The 23,740-nt window shown below is 38.1% G+C and overlaps 1 protein-coding gene across 6 annotated transcripts in view; it reads right to left on the bottom strand.

The window, feature by feature from the left end:
- Positions 1-23,740, bottom strand: part of GPR160 (G protein-coupled receptor 160) — a 32,488-nt gene that overhangs the window by 2,771 nt on the left and 5,977 nt on the right. For all 6 annotated transcript variants that reach the window (XM_077161010.1, XM_077161009.1, XM_077161014.1 and 3 more), the window contains one exon: positions 3,627-3,753. The gene's annotated coding sequence lies outside the window, so the exon portion shown is untranslated. The remainder of the gene's footprint in view (positions 1-3,626; positions 3,754-23,740) is intronic.

The raw sequence follows: 23,740 nt of genomic DNA, 5'->3' as shown, positions 1-23,740 counted from the left end.
TTTGCTGTAGATGTAGTACTACGTTTTTTGCATTTTTGTGCTTTTTACTGGTGATTTCACTGTTTAAAAGGCTCCCCCAAACATAGTGCTAAAGTGCTGTCTAGAGGTCTGAAATGCAAGAATATTGTGCTGTGCCTTACAGAGAATTTAAATACATGTGTTAGAAATGGTTGGTTCAGGAAAAGAGAATGAGACAAAGTTTCAGTGGCTGAGAGACTTCAATCAGTCAAGAGGTCATCCTGGAGGTTATTCTTATGCATTATACAGATACCCCTTTTTAGTTTATGGTGTGTTGCAGTGGGTGGAGGAAAGTACCTGAAACTGTTGAGCTGTGTTCCAGTAGCCTTGATTCTGGAAGACTGTATAAAGACATGTTTACAGTGTGGCTGTGTGACTGTGAAAACCTTGTGTCTGATGCTCCTTATATCCAAGGTATGAACAAACGAGTAAAAAAGTATGAATAAAAAATATATGGCCCACCTAGATTCGGCGGACAAATCAAAAAGGATCTTAGAAAATACCATGCATGAATGGGTCTACACCTTAACCAGTAATACATCTTCAAAGGGCCTATTTACAAATGGGTTCACACCCTCAGGAACAAGGAGTAAGAATATGTCTTGCTGTATAAGGATACAATGTTTACAATGTGGCTGTGTGACTGTGAAAACCTTGTGTCTGATGCTCCTTTTATCCAGGATATGGACAAGGAGTAAAAAAATATATGGATAAAAAATAAATAATAGGGGGGATAAGGATAAAATAAATTAGGTAGATGGAAATACTAATAGTCAATGAGAGGGAGGGGTAAGGGATAAGAGATATGAGTTTTTTCTTTTTATTTCTTTTTCTGGAGTGATGCAAATAAAAAAACATCATGGTGATGAATACACAATGATGTGATGATATTGTGAGCCACTGATTGTGAAGATTTGTCAATAAAAAATATATATATATACAAGAAAACAGTAACACAGTATTATGCTTCCATTGAATGTAACAAAGGCATTATGCCAAAACTAAATGTCAACATGCAGGGAAAGGGGTAGGAATTCTTTGTGGAAGAAAAGAAAATGTCTTCAGAGTATGGTGGCAAAGGCATGTCTATACACTTAGGTTAAATTGTATGATGTGTGAATAAAACTGTTTAAAAATGAACAGAGAGAAACAGATGCTGGAGAAAATGTGGAGAAAGAGACATACCTATTCACTGTCGGTAGGGAAAATGGGAGGTGCAGCCCCTTGGAGGGCAGGGTGGTGGTTCCACAGGCCAGGGGTGGGGCTGCCATATGATCCTGATACCTTGCTGCTCAGTATGTACCTGGAGGAACTGAGTGTGGGGACACGAATGGACATTTGCACACTGGTGTCTATGGTGGCAGTGTTTGCAATCCACAATGGATGAAGGTGGCCTAACGGTACAACAGAGGAGTGGAAGGGGGAGCTATGGTATCTACATATAATGGACTACTTAGGGCCTGTAAGAAGGAATGAAGTTGTGAGGCATGGAACTAGATGAATGAACCTTAAGAGCTGTATGTTGAATGAAATGTCAGTAACAAAAAGACAAATATTATCATGCCTCACTCATATGGACTAACTATAATATAAAAACTCAGTGAACTAAAGTTGAGAGTATGGGTTATCAGGGTGGGGTGATTGTAAAGGGTCCCAGATTGTAAGCTATTACAGCAGTCACATATATTCAGGAGTTATAACCATTATTTCTAAATTCTGAGATACCGAGCTGTTTGTATATAATATGGTTGCTCCCAGAAACTTCAGGTATTTGTATGACACCTGAGACTCAAAGTTATAGTTCTTTAGCTATGAAAGTCAGCAGTACCCTATACAGAAACTGTCTAAAAAGTTAAAAAAGTTATCAGACTTTGAGTGGAGATATGAATAAGGCTGATCTGGATAAGACTAAATTATATCAGAATACAGGGTAAAGGATGATATTGTCCATATTTTAAAACTTCAGTGTCTGTGTGAGACTATAGGGAGAGATGTTTATTGGGTTCAAAGTTTATATTTTGGATAATGCACTTCCTAATTTGACTTATACGGTCAGTTTGGTTGAATATCATAAGTATGTGGAATCTTGAATTGGGCATGAGATTTTGTTGATTTATCCAGATTAACGTGATGCTCCGCTATATCCCAGAGTAATTTGGGCAGTGAATGAAGAAGTATTTGCAGGGTCCCATGGGGGACTGGGGATAAAGGAGGAAATGTTCAACTTCTCCATCTGGAGAATTTCTGATACTCCCGTGAGCAGTGGAGACAACCAAAACAAAAGGCTGAGCCCTTGATCTTGGGGGTTGCCCCTATGAAGCTTACTCCTGCAAAGGATAGGCCAAGCCTAATTAAAATTAGGCCTAAGAATCATCCCTAGAGGACCTCTTTTGTTGCTCAGACAAAGCCAACTCTCAGGTGGACTCACTGCCCTGCCACCTATGTGGGACATGAATCCTAGGAGTGTAAATCTCCCTGGCAAAGTGGGGCAGAAAGCACAGGATGAGATGGGACCCAGCATCAAGGGACCGAGAAAGTCTTCTTGAACAAAAGCGGGAAGAGAGATATGAAACAAAATAAAGTTTCAGCGGCTGAGAGATTTCAAGCAGAGTCAAGAGGTAATCATGGAGGTTATTCTTATACATTATATAGATATCCCTTTTTAGTTTATGGTATATTGGAGTGGGTGGAGGGAAGTACCTGAAATTGTTGAGCTGTGTTCTAGTAGCCTTGATTCTTGAAGATGACTGTACAAAATTATAATGTTTACAATGTGACTATGCAATTGTGAAAACCTTGTCTTTTTATCCAGGGTATGGGCAGATGAGAAAAAAAATATGGATATAAAATAAATATATAATAAGGGGGACAAAGGGTAAAATAAACTATGTAGATTAAAATACTAGTGATCAATGAGAGGGAGGGTTAAGAGGTATGGCAGTTATGAGTTTTTTCTTCTTTCTTTTCTGGAATGATGCAGATATTCTTAAAAAATGATCATGGTGATGAAAACATGACTCTGTGATGATATTGTGAGCCATTGGTTGCACACCATGTATGGAATGTATGTGTATGGAGATTTCTCAATAAAAATATTTTTAAAAAAATAAGATTCTGGTTATTTTTTAAAGGTTCCCAAATACCATGATCAATGGAAACCAATCAAGACATTCTTAGAAGATACCAATTTTATAAGCTCTACCTCTCTTTCCTCTCCCCAAACCGTTACATGTATTCAAAATTCCAATATTTGTGACTAAATCACCTCCCAGGACAGGACAGAAATCCTATTTGATAGACTACCTGTTCAAACTCTCCTTTGAAAAATGTTCACAGTAACTATGTGGATTCAGAGATGTGTAAGATCTTTGCATGAGTTTCTGAAGTACTTATGGAATTCCATATGAAGCAACGTCATTGCTTCATATGGGATCTTTTTTTTTTTTCCATGGGCTTGGCTTTGTGATCGGGCCTGAATCAGGCCCAGTTTGGGAGTATTAGCAGAGCTCAGTGGAAACAAACCATGATTTCATGATTTCTGTTCACCAAGTCAGTCTCTGCTTTCCTATTTATAAAGCAATTTATTATTAACAATACACCATACTTACCATGCTTTCTCCTGTGGGTCTTTTTTGGCTGCTTATCTTCTTATTTTATTTCTGTTTTTATTTCTTCAGTTATCTCGTTGCTTCCTTGCATTGCACTTTGCTATACCAGATGCTATGTGAGTAAGCTCTGTGAAAAACAGAAAATAACCATCACTGAAGTATGGTGTAGCTGGCTCCAGATTCCTGCTGGAAAAATTAACTTTCTGTGGGAATTGAGACCAGCAACTAAGCATCATTATTCTTAGTTTATTTCCAGCAAAAGGAAGAAGGGGACACTCTTTGGCTTCAGGACCCCTGAACACCCATCATATGTTAACATAAATAATATTTTTTAAATGAAAAATTACTATGGCTTCCCCCCAAAATTCAATGAGATGGATGGCACTGGTTTACATTCTCACAAATTTCTTTAGTGTCTGGCTTAATAACAGACACCAGATTTCTCATCTTGTATATATAATCAGTCATGATATCACACGTCACGTAGCTTCTGGAAAAGTCGTCTATGAGAGTTTGAAAGAAAAAAAAAGAAAAAAGGTTAAGAACTTCTTTGTATTATTATGAAAATAGTTTTGATGTTGGAACCCCTTAAAAAGGTCTCAGGACTATGGGGTTTCCTAAACCACACTTTTAGAATGACTGCTCTGAACAGTCCCTTTCCCTTCTAAAACATAGTTATTGAATAGCTCTGCCAGGCAACTTCATATGTGATCTCAGAAATTTTAAATAGAATCATTTGTTTTAACTGCAGAATGAGAACTAAGCACAGTTGCATAACACTCATCTACTGTTGTGTAGAAGATGGAATGAGCTCTGTAGCTTTATTTGCTAAGCCTGATGAGTGCGGAAAGCCTATCAGAAAAATAACGTACTGAGCCTTGTCCTTCTTTTAGATACCCTTTTCACCAATCATTACAGCAATCACAAAAGATATGTATTATTTTGCTCCATAAGGAAACAAGTTCAAGTGGTTAACAAGCACATTTCTCTAGCTCACACAACTGGTAAGTGTTGAAGCTGAAGTTCAGATTTAAGATTTCAAATCTGTTCTTCAATAAACCAGTTACAGGTCAGCTCACAACTGGAATTGTAGAAACTGAAGGAGTTTTCAAAAAAGTGACCTCGAGATATAGAAGGTCATGTTGATCACAGGTACCCATAGCACCATAACTGACTGATCCATCTCGTTAGTGTGTTTCTATTCTTCCAAAAGATAAATTCAAATAAACTCTTCAAAATGCGACACACTTGATGTGTCATAATATGTGAACAAATAAATGCCATCTACCTAATAGCTTTTTAAGAAACAGATGTTTTCATTCATTTACATAGTATAGTTAGAGTCAATATAGAAAATTAAGAAAATGCAGAAAAGGAATATTTTTTATTGAATTTACCTTTTAAATTGGCAAAATAATTTACATGATAAATTACAGTAGTGTTTATAGTGATAACTGCCTCTCTACCCATACTTCTCTCCGCTATCCAGTCCAGTTTCTCTCTCCACTTATAAACACTATTACCGATTTCTAGTGTATCTTCCCAGAGACATTCTAAAGCAAGGTTTTAAAGAGAAATTTGAAATATCCATATGTTGTTAATGCAACTAGCAAGGCATTCTTGATTTGCCCTTTCCCAAGTCCCATTTATATACTAATAAAATCAAATAAAAGATTTGCAAAGGTAGACCATCAACAAAATATTAATCAATGACCTACCAGGTTGTAGGATTAATCTCCACCAACCCAAACATAATGTTGGCCATAAGGAAGGCCAGTGGGCCAGACAGCAAATACTTACCTTCAGGGCACAGGGATAGGTTATTTTTACTTCTTTTTTCCTTTTGTGCAGAATTAATAGTGCTCACCCATAACTGCCTCTTTCCTGCTTCTAAAACCATGGGAGGATTTTAATTCTTTGAACTTAAAAGGTGAGCCCTTGCGGCTGTTTCAGGCCAAAGCATATATATAATCAGCAGGGTTCTGTTCCCCGGCCACATGGAATAAAGAGGTCAGGTGCTTCAGATGGCTCGAGAAGGTGGGGCCTGTCAACCTGGCTCCTTGAGGATGGTGTGGTTCACAATGGGTGTCATCAAGAAATAAACCTTTGTTGTATTACGCCAGTATGATTTCGTGATTATTTGTTATGGCTTATATTGACTAATATAATTCTTTATCATTCTCTGCATCATTTGGATTTTTTAACAGCATTTATTACTTACATTAACAGAACCAAAAAAAGCTACAGTAGTAAAAAAAAAAAAACTTTGAAAAGCAGCAAAGCAGAAATGTAAAAAAATTGGCAAAAATCAAATTTTGAATTTTAATTTGTAATATATTCCTTGCTTTTGCATTATTTTGTTCTGATATTCTTATACTTGCCTACATTAGAAAAGAAGAAAGAACTTCAAGTTAATGACCTAAGTTTCTACCTTAAAAGACAAGAGCACATTAAACCCAAAGCAAGCTGATGGAAGGAGAGAATAAAGATAAGAGCCAAAATTAGTGAAACTTTTAAGAGAGGAAAGAAAACAAAAATCAATGAAACCAAAAGCTAGTTCTTTGGGAAAAACTGCAAAAAACTTTCTAGAATAAGTGAATTTAGTAAAGATACAAGATCAATTTTAAAAATTATATCTCTCTATAGAACAAAATTTGAAAACAAATTTTAAAATGCCATTTACAGTAGACTAAAAGATATAAAACACTGTTGAGGGAAATTAAAGAAAACCTAAATAAATGGTGAGGTATGCCATGTCTATGGATAAGATTAATATTAAGATGTCCATGATCCCCAGACTCATCTTTAGATTCAAAGCAATCTTGGTCAAAATCCAACCAGATTTTTTGTAGAAACTGACAAGCTGATTCTAAAATGTATATGGAATTGCAAAGGGCAAGAACAGCCAAAAATTGTTTAAAGAAACAAAGTTGGAGGAATTACATTACCTGATATCAAGACTCATAAACTACAGAATTCAAGACAGTGTGGTATTGGCTTAAGAATAGACAAACACTTTGATTTACAACAAAGCACCAATGCAAGTCAATGGCAAAAAGGAAAGTTCTCAACAAATGGTGCTAGAAAAATTGGATAACTGCATGAAAAAAGGATAACTAAAAGAATCTCAACTGCATAACCAGAAACACCAATTAATTCAAGACAGATCCCCAACCTAAACACAAAAGCTCAGACTACAAAGCATCTAGAAGGAAATCCTGAGGAAGGTAAAGAATTCTTAAGCAGAACACAAAAAGCACCACCCATAAAAGAGAAGAATTAATACACTCCTTAAAATTGATCTGCTTGCTGGAAGAAAACAAAAAGCCAAGCAAAAGATTGGGAGAAGATACTCATGACACAAATATACAAAGCAAAGAAGGACTTGTGTCCAGACTATATAAAGAGCACCTACAAATCAACAGTACAATGACAAACAAACCAAATAGTAAATGACAAAACAAAAAGGGCAAAATACTTGGATACTTCAAAAAGAAAATGTAGAAATGGTCAATAGTGCTCAAAAAGCTTTCCAACATCATTAATCAAAAAGAAAATCCTAATTAAACCCACAATGACAAAGGAACTCTGTATTAAAACCACAATAACCTAGAGGGTATAATAAGATGCTCCACAGTCCAATTTCCCCTTAGAATCTTTGAACAACAGCAAAAACTGGCAGGCCCATCTTTCTCAGAACTCCAGAAAACAGGTAAAGGATTGCAGTAACTGGGCAAGTGCTGATATAAGAAAAAGGCAACTTAAAAACAGAAAATGTCATGGTGCCATTGCAAGCCTCCCTTCCAACCAATTACCTAGAAGTCAAATCCAATAGCACATTAAAAATATTATACAAGACAATCAAGGGTGATTTATCCCAGGAATGAAACCTTGGTGAAACACACACAAAAAAAATCAATTAAGGCAATACATGGCATTAACAGAATGCAAGAAAAAAACATATGATCATTTCGATTCAGAAAAGGCTGTTCTAGTCTGCTAGCTGCTGGAATGCAATATACCAGAAATGGAATGACTTTTAAAAAGGGAAGTTTAATAAGTTGCTAGTTTACAGTTCTAGGGCCGAGAAAATGTCCCAATTACAACAAGTCTATAGAAATGTCCAATCAAAGGCATATAGGGAAAGATACCTTGATTCAAGAAGGCCGATGAAGTTCAGGGTTTCTCTCTCAAGTGAGAAGGCACATGGTGAACACAGTCACAGTTTCTCAGCTGGAAGGGCACATGGCGAGCACGGGGTCATCTGCTAGCTTTCTCTCCTGGCTTCCTGTTTCATGAAGCTCCCCAGGAGGTGTTTTCCTTCTTCATCTCCAAAGGTCGGTTGGCTGTGGACTCTCTGCTTCGTGGTGCTGCAGCATTCTTTGCTCTCTCTGAATCTCCTGTCTCCAAAATGTTCCCTTTTTTATAGGACTTTAGAAACTAATCAAGACCAACCCAAATGGGTGAAGACATGTTGTCACCTAATTCAGTTTAACAACCACTCTCGATTACATCACATCTCCAGGGAGATGATCTAATTACAGTTTCAAACATACAATGCCGAATAGGGATTAGAAGAAATGGCTGCCTTTACAGAATGGGATTAAGATTAAAACATGGCTTTTCTAGGGGACACACATGCTTTCAAACCTGCACAAAGGCATTTGACAAAATCCAGCACTCCTTCTTGATAAAAACACTTAGCAAACCAGGAATAGGAAACTTTTCTAGGGCATTTCTGAAAAACCCACAGGTAACAGCATACTTACTGGTTAAAGACTGAAAACTTTCTCTGTAGGATCAGGAATAAGATAAAGATGTCCACCATCAAAACTACTGTTCAAAATTGTACTCAAACTTCTAGCCAGACGAATTACGAAAAAAAGGAAAGAAATAAAAGGTACCCAAACTGAAAAGAAGTAAAACTCCCTATCTGCAGATGACATGATCCTAAATAAATATATAGAAAATCTTGAAAAATCCACAAGAGAGCTACTAGAGTTAGTACATGGATTCATCAAATTGGCAGGGTTCATGATCAACACGCTGAAGTTGTTTCTATAGCAATGAACAACTGAAAGAGAATTTAAGAAAACAATTCCATTTACAACAGCATCTAAAAGAATAAAATATCTAGGAATAAATTTAGCCAGGATTATAAAGGACTTATAAATGGAAATGTATGAAACAACAGAAACCAAAGATGACATAAATAAATGGAAGGCCATTCTGTGTTCATGGGTAGAATATTAAGTATCGTTAAGGTGTCAATTCCATCCCAAGAAATACACAGATTCAACCAGGTCCCTATCAAAATTCCAACAGCCTTCTTTGCAAAAACGGAAAAGTCAGTCATGAAATACACATGGAAAGGTAAGAGCTCCCAAATATCCAAAACCATTTTGAAAAAGAACCAAGTTGGGGATCTCATACTTTCTGTGATGGTTTGAAAGGATGTATGGACCCTAGAAAAGCCATGTTTTAATCAAAATTCCATTTCGTAAAGGCAGACTAATCCCTATTCAATACTGTACATTTGAAACTGTAATCAGATCTCCCTAGATGATGTGATTTAATCAAGAGTGGTTGTTAAGCTGGATTAGGTGATGACATGTCTCCACCCATTTGGGTGGGTCTTGATAAGTTTCTGGAGTCCTATAAAAGAAGAAACAATTTTGGAGAATGAAAGATTTGGAGAGAGCAGAGAATGCTGCAGCACCACGAAGCAGAGAGTCCATGAGCCAGCAACCTTTGGAGATAAAGAAGGAAAACGCCTCCTGGGGAGCTTCATGAAACTGGAAGCCAGGAGAGAAAGTTAGTAGATGGCGTCATGTTCGCCATGTGCCCTTCCAGCTGAGAAAGAAGCCCTAGCTGTGTTCGCCATCTGCCTTCTCACTTGAGAGAGAAACCCTGAACTTCATCAGCCTTCTTGAACTAAGGTATCTTTCCCTAGATGAATGCCTTTGACTGGACATTTCTATAGACTTGTTTTAATTGGGACATTTTCTCAGCCTTAGAACTGTAAAACGAGCAACTTATTAAATTCCCCTTTTTAAAAGCCATTCCATTTCTGATATATTGCATTCCAGCAGCTAGCAAACTAGAACACTTTCTGATTTAAAAACTATTACAGAGCTACAATAAATTCAAAACTATGTGTTACTGGCAGAAGGACAGGCATATAGACCAATGGAATCAAACTGAAAGTTCAGAAATAAACCTTCATATCTACAGTCTACTGTTTTTTGACAAAGGTGTCAACTCCACTCAATGGGGGAAAGAATAGTCTCTTCAATGAATGGTGTGAGAAAACTGGATATCCACATGCAAAACAATGAAGCCAGATCCCCTTCATCATACCATATACAAAAATTAACTGCAAATAGGTCAAAGACCTAAATATAAGAACCCAAACTATAAAACCCCTAGAAGAAAACACAGAAGCATCTTCAGGATCCTTTAGACTTCGCATCAAAAGAATGAGCAACAGAAGAAAAAATAGATATATAGGACTTCATCAAAATTTAAAACTTTGTTAAAAGAAAAGTGAAAGTGAAAAGATAGCCTACAGAAGGCAGGCCATGGTGGCTCAGTGGCAGAGTTCTCACCTGCCATGTCAGAGACTCAGGTTCAATTCCCGGTGCCTGCCCATGCCAAGAAAAAGATAACCTACAGAATGGGAGAAGATATTTGGAAAACATTTACATGATAAAGGTTTATTAACTAGTATATCATTCAACAACAAAATAGACAACTCAATTTGGAAATGGTCAAAAGACTTAAATAGACATATCTCCAAAGAAAACATACAAATGGCCTAAAAGAACATGAAAAGATACTCAACATCATTAGCCATTAGAGAAATGCAGATAAAAACCAGAGTGAGATACCATTTCAAACACACTAGAATGACCACTATCAAAACAAACAAAATAAACGAATGAATAAATTTTGGCAAGAATGTGGAGGAGTAGGAACTCCTATATATTGTTGGTGGGGATGTAAAATGGTACAGAAGATTAAGTATAAAATTACCATATGACTGTCAATTCTACTTCTAGGTATATACCCCAAGGAGTTGAAAGCAGGACATAGATATTTGCACAATGATGTTCAAAGCAGTATTTATCCACAATTGCTAAAAGGTGGAAGTACCCCAATTGTCCATCAACAAATGAATGGATAAACAAAACATGGAATAGACATACAACAGAATATTATTCAGCCATAAAAAGGAATGTAGTCCTGATAGCATGCAACAACATGGATGATGCTTGAAGACATTATGCTGAGTAAAATAAGCCAGACAAAAAGACAAATACTGTACGACCTCACTTATATGAAATTATGAGAATATGCAAATTCATGGTCAGAAATTAGATTACAGGCTACCAGCACTGGTGGTAGGAAATAGGGAGTTACTGCTTAACTGGTACACAGTTTCTGTTTGAGGCAATAATGGTTGGTGGTGTTGGTAGCACAACATTGTGAATGTAATTAATGATACATGCTTAATTTCTAATTAGAACACAAAAACAGACATATATTTCACCTAACAATACTCAACTGTCCTGTGTACAACCAGAAATGCACTAAATCTCTCAGAACAGGGTGCAAGTCCTTTGGTAACATTCACTCTTAAACTTGATATCCTATAATGTAAATACTACAACATGAACAATACAACTTATGTCATATGATAAGAAAACAAAATATTTATGTACAAATACAAACATACTCATAGCAAAGCAAGGAAGAGGTATTCATACCATTACAGTCTCATTTCTGTAACTGATCACATGGTCATAGTTCATGTTTATAATTATCTTCTTCCACTACCCGTGTCACCTTGCCTTTCTCCTCAGCAAGCACTTCAGCTGGTCATGGTTCTTTGCCTGGTGGGGTGACCCAACTTCATTTCTGAAGTTTCTGTGTCATTCACAGTCCTGCCCGGATTGGGTTGTTGCAGTTTTACACTGACTTTAATCACAAGGAATGTTGGCATGATGAGATGCCCTAGGGGGATCTCCTGTATTCCAGGAAAACTCTTCTTCACCTCTACTGTGTAGCTATAGTTCTACTTCTCCTTGATAGTCAGGATCAATCCCCTTCCTTGCCTGTAACCCCCTTCCTTGCCTGTTGATTCAGATGCATGAGAAGCCCAAAATGGCCAGGTGTCATTCTTAACTCCCAGTTCAATGGAATCATGGTTGTGTCTTCTAGTGGGAGCACTCCTCCTTTTAGCACTAAACCTGTAGATCAGCAGAGCTTAAGGGTGCAGGAACGGAAGCAAAAATTTTTGTAGTGGATCACTAGGGTTGATGGGAAGTGTGCCACTCCTATTTCCACCCTTTGATTCCTGAATCCATGAATCCTGGCTATGGAAGAAAGAAGACCATAGAGTGGATGCTGATTCAGAGCATACACAGCTTCCCGGAGAGAGGTTACCTAGTTGGCACCATAGCCGTGTCTTCAAAAGGCCATTCTATCAACCCAGTTGCCTCTGGATGTTGGGAACATGGTAAGGCCACAGAATTCCATGAACATGTGCCCATTCTCACACATCATTTGTTGTGAAGTGGGTTCCTTGATCAGAAGCAATGTTGTGTGGAATACCATGAGGTGGATAAGGCATTCTGTAAGTCCAAAGATGGTAGTTTTGGTGGAAGCACCATACACAAGGAAGACAAACCCATATCCACAGTAACTATTCTAGTTAGTACAAATCGTAGCCCTTCCATGATAGAAGTGGTCCCTGAGGCTGATCACCTCAGGGAATGATTACATTACCAGGACTGACTGTAGGCCTCTGCTGCTGGCAAATTGGGCACTCAGCACTGGCTGTAGCCAAGTCCACCTTGGTGAGTGGAGGTACATGTTGCTGGGCTCATCCGTAATCTCCATCCCTATCACCATGCACACTTTGTTCATGAGCCCACTGAGCAATGACAGGAGTGGTTGGGGAAAGAGAATGATTTGTATCTACAGAATGGATCACCTAATCAACTTGGTTATTAAAACTTTCTGCTGCTGAAGTCACCCTCTGGTAAGCATTCACATGGGACACAAATATCTTCATGGTTTTTGTTCACTCAGAAATGTCTATCCACATACCTCTTCCCCAGATCTTTTTGTCACCAGTTTTCTAATCATGCTCCTTCCAAGTCCCTGACCATCCAGCCAAACCATTAGCAACAGCCCAAGAGTTAGCATATAAATGCACCTTTGCGCCCAAACAAAATGAACAACCAGATGCACTGCTCAAAGTTCTGTCCCCTAGGAGGATTTCCCCTCACCACTATCCTTCAAGGACATCCCAGAAATAGACTGTAGTGCTGCAGCTGTCCACTTTAAGGTGGTACCTGAATATCATGTAGAGCCATCTGTAAACCAGGCCTGAGTTTTCTTTTCCTCAGTCAATTGACTATAAGGAGCTCCCAAGAGGCTATAGCTCTGGTCTTGGAAAGATAAGGTAAGGTGACAGAAGTGGGGGCCATGGGCATTTGGGCCTCTTCCTCACGTAACTTGTGTTTTCAGGACCTGCTTGAGCCTCATCTCTAAAATGCCATTTCCATTTTATGATCAAGTACTGCTGTACACACCCAACTTTATGGCCTGGTGGGTCAGATAACACCCAGCTTATGATAGGCAACTCAGGACTCATGGTAACTTGGTGGCCCATGGTTAAGTGTTCAGTCTCTACTAAGGCCCAGTAGCAGGCAAAAGCTGTTTCTCCAAAGGAGAGCAGTTATCAGCAGAGGATGGTGAGGCCTTACTCCAAAACCCGACGAAGGGTCTAGACAACTCCACAGGAGAGGCTCACTGGCTGGAAAAGCAGAGAAAAGTCTCCTCCCTTAATAGTCTTCAACAGAGCAGATAAAATCCAACTGACTGGATTATTTCATTACGGGAGGTATGCACTGAGTTGATAATAAATGTAATCAACCACAACTGCAATCAACTGACCGGTGATTTAATAAACCAGCCTTCTGGTTTACTAAGCAGCCATGAAATATCCTGGCAGCACAAGCTGGGCCAGGGCTTCCTTGACCAGACAACTGGGTACCATCACCTGGTCAAGCTGACACCAGAATATCGAATTTCCAGAAAAGGCATGAGATAGAGAGCAGATTAATGGATGCCTGGGTTTAAGGATGGGATTTGACTATGAACTGGAATGAGGGAACTTTTGGGATGATAGAAATGTTCTAAAACTGGACTGTTGCGATGGTTGCACAAGTCTAAAAGTTTACTAAAAATCACTGAATTGTACATTTACAATGGGCGAATTTTATGGCATGTAAATTATTCCTCAATAAAATCACTTAAAAAAGACTTATAAATAAAATAATGTGCATAGTAGGTTTATTCTTAATACCCCCAAACTAGAGAGAATCACATGTTCAAAGGAAAATGAATAAATTATGATGTATAAACAGAATAGGATATTAGTTTACCAGTAAAGAACAAGAACTACTGAAACATGCAACACGCGTAAATCTCAAACAAGTCCTAAGAGAATCTGTCAACAAGAGACCAGCCCTATAAGAAATACTAAAGAGAGTTCTGACAGGTGAGGAAAAAAAACAACAACAACAACAACAACAAAGGCAGGAGAGGGATGTCTAGGGGAGGGCACAGAATTGAACAGTACCAGGAAGGGTACTTCAAAGGATAAAAAGAGAAAGAGAGAAAAGAATATATAGATCTGACAAATTAAATAATAAACATACGATGGTAGAATCAAGAAATGCCTTTTCAGTAATGACTTTAAATGTTAACAGACTAAACTTGCCAATTAAAAGATAAAGATTGGCAAAATGGATTAAGAAATATAATCCAGCTATATGCTGTTTACAAGAGACCCAGCGTAGACACAAGGATACAAATAGATTGAAAGTGAGAGGATGGAAAAAGATTTTCCACGCAAGTTGTAACCAAAAGAAAGCAGGAGTAGCAACACTAAAACAGACAAAATAGACTTTAAATGTAAAGACATCATAAGAGACAAAGAAGGACTATACACTAATTAAAGGGTCAATTAACCAAGAAGATACAACAATCATAAATGTTTATGCTCCCAATCAAGGCACTCCAAAGTACATGAGACACACATTGGCAAAACGGAAGGGAGTGATAGATGTTTCAACAATAATAGTAGGAGACTTCAATACACCACTCTCCTCTATAGATTAAAAAAAACAAAAAAACAGACAGAGGATCAATAAGGAAACAGAGAAGTTAAATAACTTGATAAATGAATTAGACCTAACAGACATATATAGGTCACTGCACTCCAACACCAAGATATATATTCTTCTCTAACGCTCATGAAACATTCTCCAGGATAGATCATATGCTGAGACACAAAACAGGTCTTTATGAATTTAAAAATATTGAAATTATTCAAAGCACTTTCTCTGACCACAATGGAATGAAGCTGGATCCCAACAGCCACAAATATATGGAGATTAAATAACACACTCTTAAACAACCAGTGGGTCAAAGAAGAAATTGCTAGAGAAATCAGTAACTATCTGGAGATGAATGAAAATGAGAATACAACTTATCAGAACTTATGGGATACAGCAAAGACTGTGCTGAGAGGGAAATTTATTGCCCTAAATGACTATATTAAAAAGCAAAACAGAGCAAAATCAAGGACTTAACAGCTCACCTGAAGGAACTGCAGAAAGAACAGCAAACTAACCCAAAGCAAATAGAAGAAGAGAAATAACAAAGATCAAAGCAGAGATAAATGAATGGGAGAACAAAAGAACAGAAAGAATCAATAAAACCAAAAGTTAGTTTTTTGAGAAAATCAATAAAATTGATGGTCTACCAGCAAGACTGATGAAGAAAAAAAGAGAGGATGCAAATAAACAAAATCAGAAATGAGAAGGGGTGCATAACCACAGACCCTGAAGAAATAAAAGGAATCAGAGGAGGATACTGTGAACAACTATATACCAACAAACTAGACAACTTAGATGAAATGGACAAATTCCTGGAGACACACAAACAAACTATGCTGACTCAGGAAGCAGTAGAAGATAATACACCAATCACAAGCAAAGAGATTCAAACAGTCATCAAAAATCTTCCTACAAAGAAATGCCCAAGGCCAGATGGCTTTGCAGGGGAATTTGATCAAACATTCTGAAAAGAACTAACACAAATCCTGCTCAAACTTTTCTAAAAAATTGAGTAAAAAGGAACTCCACCTAACTCATTTTATGAGGCTAATATAATTTAAATACCAAAACTGGGTAAAGATGCTACAAGAATGGAAAACCACCAATCTCCCTAATGAACACAGATGCAAAAATTCTCAAAATACTAGCAAATCAAATCCAACAAAACGTTAAAAGAATTATACATCACGACCAAGTAGGGTTTATACCAGGAATGCAAGGATGGTTCAACACAAGAAAATCAACTAATGTAATACAGCACATTAACAAATTAAAAGGGAAAAATCACATGATCATCTCAATTGATACTGAAAACACATTTGACAAAATTCAGCATCCTTTTCTGATAAAAGCACTCCAAAAGATAGAAATCAATGGTAACTACCTAAATATGAGAGCAGGAATATATGAAAAACTGATAGCCAGCATCATACTCAATGGAGAGAGACAGAAAGCTTTTCCCCTAAGATCAGGTGTGAAACAAGGATGCCCAGGGTCACCACTATTATTCAACATTGTGCTAGAAGTTCTAGCTAGAGCAATCAAGCAGTACAAAGAAATAAAAGACATCCAAATTGGAAAGGAAGAAGTAGAACTCTCATTATTCACAGATGACATGACACTATATTTGGAAGATCCTGAGAAATCTACAGCAAAGTTACTTAAGCTAATAAACAAATTCAGCAATGTGGTAGGATATAAAATCAATGTGCAATAATCAGTAACATTTCTATACACAATGACCTAGCTGAGGATCACTTAAGGAATTTTTTCCATTCAAAATAGCAACTAAAAGAATCAAGTACTTAGGAATGAACTTAATTAGGGACATAAAGGACTTGTACACAGAAAACTACATAATATTGCAAAAAAGAAATCAAAGAAGATCTAAATAGGTAGAAAGACATTCCCTGCTCATGGATAGGAAGGCTAAATATAGTTAAGATGTGAATTCTACCCAAATTGATCTACAGGTTCAAGACAGTACCAATCAAAATTCCAACAACCTACTTTGAAGAACTGGAAAAGCTAGTTACCAAATTCATCCAAAAAGAAGAGACCCCGAATAGTTAAAAGCATCCTAAAAAAGAAGAATGAAGTGGGAGGATTAACATTCCCTGACTTTAAAACCCAATATAAAGCCACAGTGCTCAAAACAGCATGGTATTGGCACAAAGAAAGAAGCATTGACCAATGAAATCAAATCAAGAGTGCAGAAATAGACCATCAAATCTATGGTCAACTGATTTTTGACAAGGCCCCCAAAACCTCTGAACTGGGACAAAACAGTCTTTTCAATGATTGGGCATGGAAGAACAGAATATCAACAGCCAAAAGAATGAAAGAGGACCCCTATCTTACATTCTACACAAAAATTAACTCAAAGTAGATCAAACACCTAAGTATAAGAACTAGCACCATAAAGCTTCTAGAAGAAAATATAGGAAAACATCTTCAAGACCTAATAATAAAAGGTAACTTCCTAAACTTTACACCCAAAGCACAAGCAACAAAAGAAAAAATAGATAAATGGGTAATCCTCAAAATCAAATGCTTCTGCACCTCAAAAGATTTTGTCATAAAGGTGCAGAGGCAGCCAACTCAATGGGAGAAAATATTTGGAAATCACATAGCTGACAAAGGTTTGATATCCTGTATACACAAAGAAATCATACAATTCAACCCAAAAGAACAAACAACACAATTATAAAATGGGCTAAAGATATGAACAGGCATTTTTCTGAAAAGCAAATACATATGACTCAAAAGCACATGAAGAGATGCTCATTTTCATTAGCTATAAGGGAAATTCAGATCAAGACTACAATGAGATACCACCTTACACCTATAAGAACGACTGCTATTAAACACGTAGGAAACTATAAATGCTGGAGAGGATGTGGGGAAACTAGGACACTTATGCAGTGCTGGTGGGAATGTATGATGGGGCAGCCACTATGGAAGACTACTGGCAGTTCCTTAGGAAACTAAATATTGAGTTGCCCTATGACCTAGCAATAGCACCACTTGGTATATGCTCAGAAGAGCTGAAAGCAACGACACAAACAGACATTTGCACAATGATGTTCATAGCAGCATTATTCACAATTGCCAAGAGATGGAAACAAACCAAATGCCCATCAACAGATGAGTGCATCAACAAAATGTGGTGTATACATATGATGGAATATTATGCAGCAGTAAAACAAAATGACATCCTGAAGCACATAACAGGATCGATGGATCTTGAGGGCATAATGCTGAGTGAAATAAGCCAGACAAAAAAGGTGAGATATTGTATGATTCCAATTTTATGACCATCATAAAAGTATAATCAGAGGCTTATAATACAAAACATAATGGACTTAGAGATACATAGAAGCTAGAGATGGGGGAACGGTTAGCGAATGAGGATGATCTCCAACGTAAAGGAACAGACAGTATGATTTAAGTATATATATATAACCTGATATTTAGAGATAAGAAGGAAGCCAATCAGGTTGGGGTTAAAGTAATTCAGAACACAGGGGTAAGGGAGACAGAGTCTATATCTTAGAACCACACATACTGTTTGAGACCAATGGAAGAATATGGTCTGGAACTGAAATTTCCTGCAGCACATAATCTAACTCAACCTGTCACGCTCATTTGAACAGATGAAACACAGGGAGCCCAGAATAAGAAAGAGGTCCTTTAATCCTATATAGACCAATGTAATGCCTGGATACATCCTAGAGCATATTAAGTAGATAATCAAAAAGTACTGGCAAAGTCCCCTGATGGATGGGAGAAAAAAATGTGGAACTATTAAACCTCACCATCAGGGAATCCCCTGATACTGTGTCAAATTTTACAGACACCCAAATCAATAGGCCATGCCCTAGATCCTGAGGTTATTCTTGTGAAGCTTATGCAGGTAGCAGAAAATCTTAGACTACCTATAGATATGCCTAAGAGTTACTTCTAAGGACCTCTTTTGTTCCTCAGATGTGGCCCCAGTCTCTCTAAGCCCAATTCTGCAAGTGAAATCATTGCCCACCCTCTACATGGGACATGACATCCAGGAGTGAAAGTCTTCCTGGAGACGTGGGAGATGACTTCCAGAGATGGAAACTGGCCCTGGCACCATGGAATCAACAATTCCATCCTGACCAAAAGGGGAAAAAGAAGTGTAACTAATTAAAAAAACCAGTGGCAGAGAGAGTTCAAATAGAGTCAAGAGGCTACTCTGGAGGTTGCTCTTACGCAAGCTTCAGTTAGACCTTGCTACCTTTCATAATCTGCCAACTCCCAACCAGGACCATTCCAGCCAATCCTAAAGAACACCTGGGGCAATATATAAGATTCTACAAGGAAGTGTGTTAAAAATACTTTCATGGGAACACTAAAAATAAAAGGGTTAATATTAAAAATCAAAACAAAAAATCAGTATCTAATATCTAGTGAAACTTGGCTTTAATAAAATTCACATTTGAAAAAAAAAATTCCATGCCCTAGAGTAACTCTCCAGAAACCTACAACCTCCAGAAGGGTCCCTGGACCAGATAAGTCCTGAAACCTAGAGGGCTCAGCCTCTCCAGAATATAAGATAGCTCTATCTCCCTACCCCCATATTAGTGACAGATCCTTCCAACATGAAAAAGTTAGAATGCTAGAGCCCAAGCACCCCTAAAGAGAGGATCGAAAGATCAAAGGTGATGGTGGAGTTATACAGAAAAGATAGGATTTAACAAACAAATATGAATGCTGCATCATTAAAATGATAACTCTTTTAGTCTCCACTATCTTACAGCAGCTAGAAGTAAAAACCTAAAATGTTGGAATTGTAACCCATGTCAAACTCTGAAATACGTTCTACAATTAATTGTGGCGCTATGCTTTGAAATTTATTGTTTTGTATATGTTGTTTTACACAAAATAAAAAGAAAGAAAAAAGTCAATTGTGATGATAAAAAAAATATTTAAGCCTTCTAGCCTCCTGTATTCTGGAGTAGTTAGAAGAAAATATCTGAGAGGACTATATGGTAGCCCATGACAAACTCTGGGATCTGTCCTGTAACTACTTGTTGAAGAGTGCTTTGAAAACTATTGCTTTTTTATTTCTTTGCTTTGTATATTTGTATACCATACAATAAAAAAGTAAAAAAAAAAAATTAATCCTATGATGACCAATACATCAATAAGTATCTATTATTTTCTTAGAATAAATTTGAAGTAAAACTATTGGATGAAAGTGAATGACATTTTAAAATGCTTTGGAAACATATTCCCAAATTGCTCTCTAGAAATGCTGAACTTGTTTATATCACATCCTTTAATATGTGACTGAATTTTATTATCCATACTTGCAGTATTGCATAGTACTATTTAGAAATGAGTTTTTAATTGAATGTCTTATTTACTAATAAATAGTCTACATTTGAATGTACCTTTATTTGTATTGATTGTTGATCAATTGTCAGCAATTTTATCTGCTTTTATTTTTCTATTGAGGTACTCATCATTTTGTTTCAGGCATTATATGATTATGTTGGAAGAGTAACGAACAAGGGTGTTAAAAATACTTTCATGGGAACACTAAAAATAAAAGAGTTAATATTAAAAATCAAAACAAAAAATCAGTATCTAATATCCAGTAGAATTTGGCTTTAATAAATGTCATGGTGTTTAAAAAAAAAAAAAGCCATTCCATTTCTGGTATATTGCATTCTGGTAGCATTAACAAACTAAAACAGGTGATTTCCATGGAGCTGTGTTTCCACCCATTCAAGGTGGACCTTTTTTTTTTTTTTCTTTTTCTTCATGTGGGCAGGCACTGAGCGTGGGTCTCCAGCATGGCAGGCTAGAACTCTGCCACTGAGTCACCATGGCGTGGCCTGCCCTCAAGGTGGATCTTAATCCACTTACTGGAGTTCGTTAAGAGGGAACCATTTTCGAAAAAGCCCAGAGCTGACACAGAGACATGTGGTGATGCAGAGAGAAAATGTATCTCAGGAAGTTGTTTGAAATCAGAAGCCAAAGGGCCAGCAGATGCCTTCCCAGCTGACAGAGGTGTTCCACACCATTAGCCTTCCTTTAGTCAAGGTATCTTTCTTTGGATGCCTTAGTGTGGACATCGTTATGGCCTTAGAACTGCAATCTTGTAGCTTAATAATTCCTCTTTATAAAAGCCAACCCATTTCTGGTATATCGCAATCCGGCAGTATGAGCAAACTAAAATAGTGTCTTGGAGTAGGCCTATTTGGACCTATTCTGTTTGGGCCATGTTGTTGCTTCTTAGAGCTGTAATTTTATTTCTTTCATAAGAGTTGGAAAATTTTCAGTGATTGTTTCCTCCATTATTCTTTCTGCCCCTTTTCCCTGCTCTTCTCCTCTGGGACACCCATAACATTTATATTCATGTGCTTCATAATTTTCCATTCTTTTCCCTGTCTTTTTGCATGTAGGATTTCAGATGTCTTGTCCTCTAGTTTACTAATCCTTTCTTCTGTCCTTCAAATCCGCTGCTGTATGTCTCCATTGTGTTTTTCATTTCTTCTATTGTGCCTCTTATTCCCGTAAGTTCTGCCATTTTTTTTCAAGCTTTCGAGTTCTTCTTTATGGTTGCCCAGTGTCTTCTTTAAAGCCTTCATCTTTTTTGCCACATTTTCCTTCAACTCACTGAATTGACTTAGAAGATAGGTTTGAATATCTTTAGTAAGTTGTTTCAACTCCAGTATGTCATTTGAAGTACTAGTTTGTTCCTTTGACTGGGTCATATCTTCATTTTTCCTAGTGTGACTCATGATTTTTTTTGCTGGTGTCTAGGCATCTTGATTTCCTTGATTAGTTTATTCTGGAGGTCATTTTCTCTCTTTTATCCAGGGGCTTTTGTGTTAGTTGGCTTTGTTCTCTGACTTTCAGCTCAACTTATTCTAGACCTCTAGCACAGAACCTATTTAACTGATCAGAATTTTTCAGCTCTTGCTTTTCTGGTTCTTGCCCTGCCTATATGGAAGCTTTTTGAGGACTATCTTTCCAGATAAGATCAACCCCAACCAGATTTTCCCAGAGAAGACTGTCCCAGGACTCAGGAGGAAGGTGCAATCAGTTACCGAGGTTCCCTGGGGATGGACCCAACAGGGTGCCAGTCTTTCCTGTGATGCCTCCTGAGTCTGTGTTTTCCTGTCCTGACCAACAGATGGCATTGGTCAGCCTGCTGCCCACCATGTGCATAAAGTGGTGTGGTGCCTTTAATTCTCAGCAGACACTGTGACTGCCATGGGGCGTTGAGACAGAGAATGAGATAGAAGGCAGGCCTAAGCTGTTTCTGTTTTCCAGCTCCTGGGATCTGACTTCTCCAAATAACAGTCACCACCAGTGCTGGACCTTGCCCCCCACCTTTTTTTGGGAGGGGTGGGGGCTCTTTAGCCTACAGTTCCCTGCAGGCTGGAAAAGTTACAAGCCTCTCAGATAGCCCCCTTTTCCCCCTACTGGGGACATGTTTGAGACAGGCTGGGATCTGCTTTTTGTAGGTTGAAACTAATGCTAATATTCCAGCCCCTGGGGTCTGAATTCTCTGAATGAGAGCTATGACTTGTGCTGGGCACTGCCTACCCCATCCCCCTTTTCTTGGGGGGAAGATCCTCCTTCTATGGGATTCCCACCTTTACCTGACCTATTACTTTCTTTTTCAGATATACTGTAATTCTGCCCTTGCCTGGGACAATGCTGAAAACTGGGAATGCCTACCGCGTTCTTTAATGGGATACTAAAAAGTTTAAAAATAAGGGGGGGGGGGAGGGTAGATAATCCTTTTCAGAGCTAGTTCCCAGCCCCCAAGGATCATGAATCAAGAGTCAGAGTTGGCACCTGGCTCTATATGTCTGTTTTCTTGGGGCGCAGCCCTTTTCCAGTATTCTGAGCTCACTCAACTTCAAAAGCCTCTGTCTTTTTCATCGGCCCTGACTCCTCTCTACTGGGAAGAGACCTCCAGATTTCTTTCAAATAAGTATCTGTACTCAGAGCTTCTATTCAGCAGTTTGAATTTGTTAATCAAATCCACAACTGAACCTTGCTTGAGCTCTCCTTGCCTTGCTCCTAGTAGATATTGCTTTTCCCCAAGAAAAAAGTTTTCCCAAAACAGCCTGCCATGACAGTGGGGGAGGGGTACCAGCCTCCACAGCATGAGGGACTTTATTTAAACTTCTGTGCCAGGATCTCAGCCCTTCCCATTCTATACTGGTGTACAATGTGTGCCTGGTCACAGAAGTCCCCCAAACAGTTGCTTCAGGCAGTTCCAGGCCATTTACTAGCTGCCCTAGAGGACAAACTAAATTCCACATCTCCCTACCCTGCCATCTTTCCTGTATGATTTCTTGCTTCAGCAAATGGCTGGGAGTAGAGGAAGAGAAATAAAAGGAGAAAAGCAAAGGGTTTAATGAAAGTGGGCTGGACTGTTTAAGCTATTCGGTCTGTACTTCAGGGAAAGTGTCCAGGGCAAACACAGATTTGGAAGTCATCAATAAAGCTGTGGGTGAAGGTACCAAGAGAGGGCCAGGTGGAGCAGAGATGAGGGACTCCAATAGACCTGAGGGTTACTCCTCCTGGACTCTGCTGGCACGTCCATGAATAGGTCTTAACAGGAGAGACCTCCACCTCTGTAGCTTGGAGGAGACTCGTTGTCCCTGGACACGTGGATGTTTTCAGCTTCTTAAGGACTCCTCAGTTATCAATATTTTCCTTTCCCTTCCCAGGATGGCACCCTTCTCTAGAATACCTTAAAAGAGTAAGGAATAAGGACAAGTTGCCTCCTCTGATAAATTAAAATTGATGGCCCATTCCTATGTTCTCATTTCTGGCCTGAACCTCAAGTTCACTTTCATTCCTCTCCCAACTGGCAGCAGAAGGCAGCAAATATCAATGGAGACAAATATAGGA

Source organism: Tamandua tetradactyla, chromosome 5, assembly GCF_023851605.1.
Source record: "Tamandua tetradactyla isolate mTamTet1 chromosome 5, mTamTet1.pri, whole genome shotgun sequence".
Taxonomy (NCBI): domain Eukaryota; kingdom Metazoa; phylum Chordata; class Mammalia; order Pilosa; family Myrmecophagidae; genus Tamandua; species Tamandua tetradactyla.
This window is presented reverse-complemented; position numbering and strand designations above follow the sequence as displayed.